Here is a 6,791-nt window from a genome sequence, read left to right as displayed (position 1 = left end):
TCTGACCCCTAGGGGTTGGCTCTACATCGCTCGACCCCCGAGGGCTGGACTTCGTCTCGCTCGATGTCTGGGGGTAGACTCTGCCTCGCCCGACTTTTAAGGGCAGACTCCGCCTCGCTCGACGACTGAGGGCTGGCTCCGCCACGCCCGACGTCTGGGGCACGCTCCGCCTCGCTCGACATCTAAGGGGGCTAGACTCAGCCTTGCCCGACGTTCGAGAGCAGACTCCGCCTCACCCGACGGCTGAGGGTTGGCTCCGCCTCGCCCGACGACTAGAGGCAGGCTCTGTCTCGCCTAACGTCCGAGGGCTGGCTCCGCCTCACCCGACGTCCGAGGGCTGGCTCCACCTCGCCCGATGTCCGCGGGTAGACTCTGCTTCGCCCAACGTCCGAGGTGTGCGCTGCTCCTTCATAACTACGTGCGCAGATAAGGTGGGGCACTCAAGTCAACCGCAATATCGAGGACCATACTGCACACCTGCAGGAAGGTACCATCAGGATATGACCAGACAGGCGCTTTAAGCCCTTCTAGGCATGATAGAGCCTAAACAGTGTTGTGGGCGCCGACATTTGTCCTACAGTTTGTGGGCGCCGACATTTACCCTCGGACACAAATTCTGACAGAAACATACGACAACCGCTACGGTCCAAAAGGAAACTCATGTCATCTACAGTAACGAACGTGGGGGCCTCTACGCCATCTGCTCCTCGTAGGGTCATGGCTTGGCACTCTGGTGCGTCGCGCCGCCCGCCGGAGCGAGATGAGACGTGACCACTTGCTGAACAAAGCCGGAGCACGGCCCTATCAGGATCACCGAATGTGCTATCCTTGGCACCGTCTACCGTGTCAGCAGGGTAGGCTCAAAGAAAAAGGAAGACCCAGCACCTTCTAAGGACCTTCTTGACATCTGGTTTTTTTTCTCCCGTTTGTAATCTTTGCTCCCCTTGATCTATAAAAGGGAGGGCATGGCACCCCACTAAAGGGACGGCTCGATTCAACATACCACGCACCACATAACACACAACTAAGCAGCAACCAAGCTCTCAACGTCCTTTCCAATTTTCCATTAGAGACTTGGGACATGTCTCTCTCGCGATCGTTTGTAACCCCAACTACGAACATTTCAGTGCTAATAACACAAGCAACAACAGCAAACTGGACGTAGGGACATTCTGCCCGAACCAATATAAACCTGGTGTCTTTTAACACACCATCCGGATCCAACGCGTAACAAATATTAATTTACTAGTTGGTGTTTATTCGAAATACCGACAATAGCATTTTAGACCAGGCTAACTATAGTCTTTTGAGGTCTAATTATAGTTTTTTGTGGCCTAACTGTATATCTGAAATGACCTATATATTTTTGGTAGAAGCACATGTGCTGGTTCAGAATAGCACAACTTGCCAGGGTACACGACCTGAAGGTGCTTTGAGTGATTTTGAACTTGTGAACTTGTGCTTTGGAAGTGGAGCACACAAATCTTCGGTGTGCTTGATCTATCTAATAATTATGTGCTTGTGAAAATAGCTTTGTTTGTGTGCAAGTCTGATATATTTTTGCCATCAATGAAAATTTAGGGTTAAACATGTACTCAGTGTATTTACTGAATAAGTGTCACGGTGTCTAACCACACGAACCAGACATCAGTAGAAATAAAATCTTACATTTTCGTTTCTAGATTTCAGTACTTCATGGATTTAGAATAAAAATCTCTTGATTCATTATATATAGACCACGAGAATCTGTCATGTTTACGGGAAGTGGTTTTTATCTGAAAGCTAATTACATTAACCATGGGTTCATCAGAAACCATGGTGGCAGCATGCCTGCCCAGTCCATCTCCATGGCAGCGAGGATCTCCAGGTCGGTGTAGTGCTACAGAGTTAATCCATCCAGTCTGGGCCCGAGCTCCATCTTTCCTGGTCAGCGCGAGCTCCATCTTCTCCTGGCCGACGCGAGTTCCGGCCCCTCCGGCAAGGCGCGGAAGGGCTGCAGTGGTGCGGGATGGGCGAGCTTGCGGCGGCGTCCCGAGCTGCGGTGGCGTGAGCAACCGGAGGGCTACGGGGGCGCGAGGCACTGCGTGGGGAGCGGGAGGAGCAGCGGCGGCGCGTGGAGCGGGAGGACAGCAGCAGCGCGAGGCACTGCGTGCAGCGCCAGCGCGGGATGAGCAGCGGCGGCGCGCGGCGCTGCAGAGCGGCAGCGTACAGTGCGGGGAGCCGTGTCCTTGTGGCCCAGCCCGTAAGGAGAGATGGAATTTTTGTTTAAGGCGATGATTCTCTCTGAACGGTGGATAGGAGGCCGAAAGGGGTGCCTTGCTAGAGGAAAGGCACCGAATCTGAGTCCGTCCGCACCGGTCTCTCGCCGCCATATCGGCGATGGGCACGAGCATTGGTCTGACACTTCGCCGTTCCCACCGGTTTGCACCGCTGCTCCCCGTGCTCGCCTCTCTGCTAGACTGCTAGTCTACCACTCACCAGATCTATCGCGCCAACGCGTCGCGGGAGCATTGTCTCACGCGGGACATTCCTGCGCGGTCGCGACCAAGCGGCGACGGCGAGGGAGGGAATGTACGCCGCTGTCCGGCTCCCCACCCTCCTCCCCATTCCCACCACCGCAGTCGATGGACAGTGGAGGGTTCCCAGAAGCAACGCGCCAGCGGCAGGTACCCGCAGAATCCCTTTCCCCTACCTTCGCAGGCCCCCTTCTCCCTTGCAACCCCACAAACTGAAAAGACGATGCTCTTCGCTTGGAGTTCTCAATTCGAAACACAAGTGGACCAAAGTGCCAAATCCGATAGAATTTGCACGGCACTGTTCCCAATCCGCGATCGCCATCGAAATGTGGGCGGCTTTCAGTTTGCTGCTGCGTCCGTCTCCGTGTCGCCTAGGGGGCAGCCACGGGCCGCGTGACGGCTGCTCGTGGCTAGGGAATACTCAGTTGTGAGGTCCTCACCTGGTCATCCTGACCCACTTACGGCGTGCGCTCGGTTTCGCTCCTTAGCACGAATCATCCGGCCCCGTTGCCCTCTCATGCAACTTCCTCTTCACTGCAACTTCCCCTTCACTGTAATTTGGCTAACGCATAGCTGTCTTACGATACGACATGGATACCTTGTCTCAGTTTCTACTTTCTAACATCAATTCAACAGGACATTCAATTATTCTTGTCATATACTCCCAGCAGTTCTCCTGCTGTGTTTTTCCCTTATAAAATACACCTCATAACCTTTTGAACTAGCTGGAGGATACAAGTCAAGCTTCCTCTTGAGTCTTGCCAATCATACCAATAATTTCTCGGTACAAAATCTAGCTTGTGCTGTGTTGACACTGAGTTGTGGTATCCTGATCCTTCGGCAGTCTCACATTCTTTGGGATCTATGTCGTGCCACACATGTCAACTTCCAGAACAAAACCAATGAAAGTGTGAGAGGCACGCAGCAACTTGAGTTATGTTGCTGTTGCTGCTGCTGCTGTTGCTATAGATTCATCATGAAATTTAATTGAGCAAGCTATATTGAATCATTGAGCTATTCTTATAGAATCTGCTCCTATCTGTCAGGCAAATAATGTTTTACTAATCGACATTTTCTGCCAGTCTATTCAAGTACTGTGATTTAAGTTTGGGGGTGCCTTACTGAGGAAGATGCAAATAAGCTAATGGAATGGAATCAATATTGGTTTACTTATCCTATGTAATCAATTATGTCTCATAGTCTCAGTATCTAATCACATTGGGCTACACGGTTTCTAGCTGGAAGGTTGGTAGTCCAGGCTGTTCTTCATTGAATTTAGCTGATAGAATTTGATGATGGAAACGCTGGACAATTACATTCGTCCAGAATTTCTAATCTGGTGGTGTTTTCAAAAGGTAGTCACCTCCACAGAATGGGCTGGAACCATTAGGTTGATGTTAGCTTGAAACTTTTGAAAAAGTCGTTGCATAGCTATAAACCTCTCACTGTAATATTGTTACGCTTGTCGGTAAGAGCGCAAACAATAGATAGTAATAGGCATTATGAGATGTTTCCTATCATTTTCGAGCTCCACAATACCATTTACATATGAGGTTCCCAGAACTTTCTAGTCGGTAGCTTATATGAGTTTATGCTCAGAGAATACTCCCTTCGTTCCAAAATGTAGGCCATTTTAGTTTTGCCCTATGTCAAACTTCTCTAGCTTTGACCAGGTTTATAGAAAAATACATTAACATCTACAATACCAAATAAATGCATTATCAATACATATTCCATGGTGGATTTAACAAAACTAATTTGATATTGTACATATTGGTTCATTTTTCTATAAGCATGACAAAACTAAAACGATCTACATTTTGCAATAGAGGGAGTATCTTGCAGCATTGGTTACATGATGACACATGTGATCTAGTACAGTTCTTGTGGTGTGACCAATGAAATAAGATAACATTATTGGTTGCTTATTGGCATTATTATATGCAATTGACATAGATGTGGGGCTTCAGGGAATCAAACAATAAACATACATTTCTTGTCTTGGTCTTTGAATCTTGTGGTACAAGTCAGACAGGATGGAATCGACCTACCACCTATAATAATATTATCTTTAGTGCCATCAGTACTGAAAAACTAAGTTACCCTTTTCATTTTGTTTTTGTTAAGCTGGTGTATTTATTTTCTGGTCCAAGCACATGCTCGCACACACACAAAGCGGAAAACGTAATCAGACTTCCACCTTCTGATTTTCATGTACTGGCTGATCATATCATGTGCTCATGGACCTTTGCTAGTTTGCATTGTGATGTTGTAGCTATGCCATAAGATATTTAAAAGTTCACCTCAATCGCTTTGTAACTCGCAGTTTGCTTATGTTACCATTTAAAGATGGTATAGCTATGCTATCATGACTCTAGCAGCTATCCCTGAGTACTGGAAATAATGTTTAAGAACCTCTCTATTTGACATGGATGTTTTTAAGCATTATTCATTGATCTTAACTATTTGACATATCCCTGAGTACTGGAAATAATGTTTAAGAACCCTATGTAAAAGGCTAATAGTATACATTTTCAGGAATGAACTAGTATGATGGAATGAATGACACCATCCATGCTGCTTGCAGGACCAAACCCCATAAGAAATGGCACAATAAGACTATTTCATGTTCTGGTGCGATGATTAGTTCTATGAAGTATCAACCAAAACTCTCTGAAATGGCAGTCTACGCAAATAGCAAGCAGGCCTTTTCATCAATGGGAATGCAGGTTTTCAACATTCGTCCTGGCCCTGTTATATAACTTCAATTATGATCTTGAGGATGATTACTCCATTTCATACAGATGACAAATGGCCATTGACTTACTATCATTTGTATGTTCTGAAAGTCCATAAATTGTAAGAGGATGTCATGATTTTTTAGAATTTCTTCTGGTAGATAGACATATAAATGAATAAGCAATATAAACCTTGTTGGCTTTGGCTAATACTATATCTATTGGTAGATCTGTCTGCACCTCAAATGCATCTCTAGTGTTGGTAAGGATGTGCAGAGCCACTAACAAGGATATGGTGCTCATACAATCAATTAGCTCTGCAGCTAGTGTACTGCATTAATTTTTTCTTGCAGCTTACTCAAGATTTCTAGCTTATGTGATTCACCAAGATATAGCTGCAGATTCGTCCAGAACTTGAATCACATCAATAAAAAATCATCACGTTTCATGCCAAGGATGTCTTGAGTGCCTTCTCATCTAAATTTTCTAAAGCACATAACACTGTTTGACTTTTTTTTTCCTTTTTACAGAACACGGTCAATTCATCCCCTTGTTAGAACTTAGAAGAATGCCCTTGTTAGAACTTAGAAGAATGAGTTGTATATGTGCAGACATCTACATCGTTGCTAACTGTGTTTCTGATCATCAGTTAGTTTTCCCCACCTTCCCTCCTAAAATTTATGTTGGGCCATTGAGTAGAGTTTCTTTCAGTGGGAAATTGTTGATAAATGCTTTTGAACTTCATGAACCTGCATGCTGCACCTTGTATGCTAACAAATCGTGAGTTGCATTACAATGAACGGTCTCTTGAATTCATCACAGACTTTGCCTTAGACTGATGCCCTTAACTTGGTGGAATAGCTTGTCTGAAAAAGTACTTATATTGTTCAATATAATCTTCCAGCTACTACTTGCTCCTGAACCTTTCACCATCTTCTTGGCAGATAAGCAGAGGCCTGGCCAGCTGGCCTGTGGTTGTGTGGTTGGCTCAAGGATTACAGGATGTCAATTAGTAACTACAGGTCTGAGGAAGGTAATCGACAGTGTGGCTGATATGTGACCCTGCTCTTTTTATGTTTCCTCACAGCTTCCAGCTTATATATATAGAAGCTAGTACAATATAGGCACAAAGTAGAATTGCCGACCTACCACTATTTTAGCCACTTCACACCATTCACAATCATAGTTGACATGACAAGCCCATTAGTCTATCCAGGAGTGGGTTCTAACTGCTTCTCAGTTTCTGTGCATTGAACATTGATACAAAAACGGTGGTCCTAGACTCTTTGGATACAACTATACAAGGAGTTTCATTTCTTAGTTCCTCATTGAGCATGATTATAACAAGAAGCTGGATCCCTGCACATTTGTAACTAGGCGGTGGTGCTAGCTGTGGCTCTGTTAATTAGTTTTCACGGTCTAGGAGCACCGGTATTTCTCAAGCTAGCTCTGGTGCTGTGAGTCATATCTTGTTCATGTGTCAATGGAACATCATAGCTGACAGTGAAACTGAATAGTTCCCTACAGTCTCCCATAT

At 45.7% G+C, this 6,791-nt stretch overlaps 1 long non-coding RNA gene across 1 annotated transcript; it reads left to right on the top strand.

Moving 5' to 3' along the window:
- The first annotated feature begins 1,838 nt into the window (after window positions 1-1,838).
- LOC136550062 (uncharacterized) lies at window positions 1,839-6,313 on the top strand. Its single transcript, XR_010782157.1, has 3 exons — window positions 1,839-2,666; window positions 5,104-5,245; window positions 6,199-6,313. It is a non-coding gene; the product is annotated as an uncharacterized lncRNA (long non-coding RNA).
- The last annotated feature ends 478 nt before the right edge of the window (window positions 6,314-6,791 follow it).

Source organism: Miscanthus floridulus, chromosome 4 (assembly GCF_019320115.1).
Source record: "Miscanthus floridulus cultivar M001 chromosome 4, ASM1932011v1, whole genome shotgun sequence".
Lineage (NCBI taxonomy): Eukaryota > Viridiplantae > Streptophyta > Magnoliopsida > Poales > Poaceae > Miscanthus > Miscanthus floridulus.
Note: the sequence above shows the minus strand (reverse complement) of the source record. Positions and strands in the feature narration are given on the sequence as shown.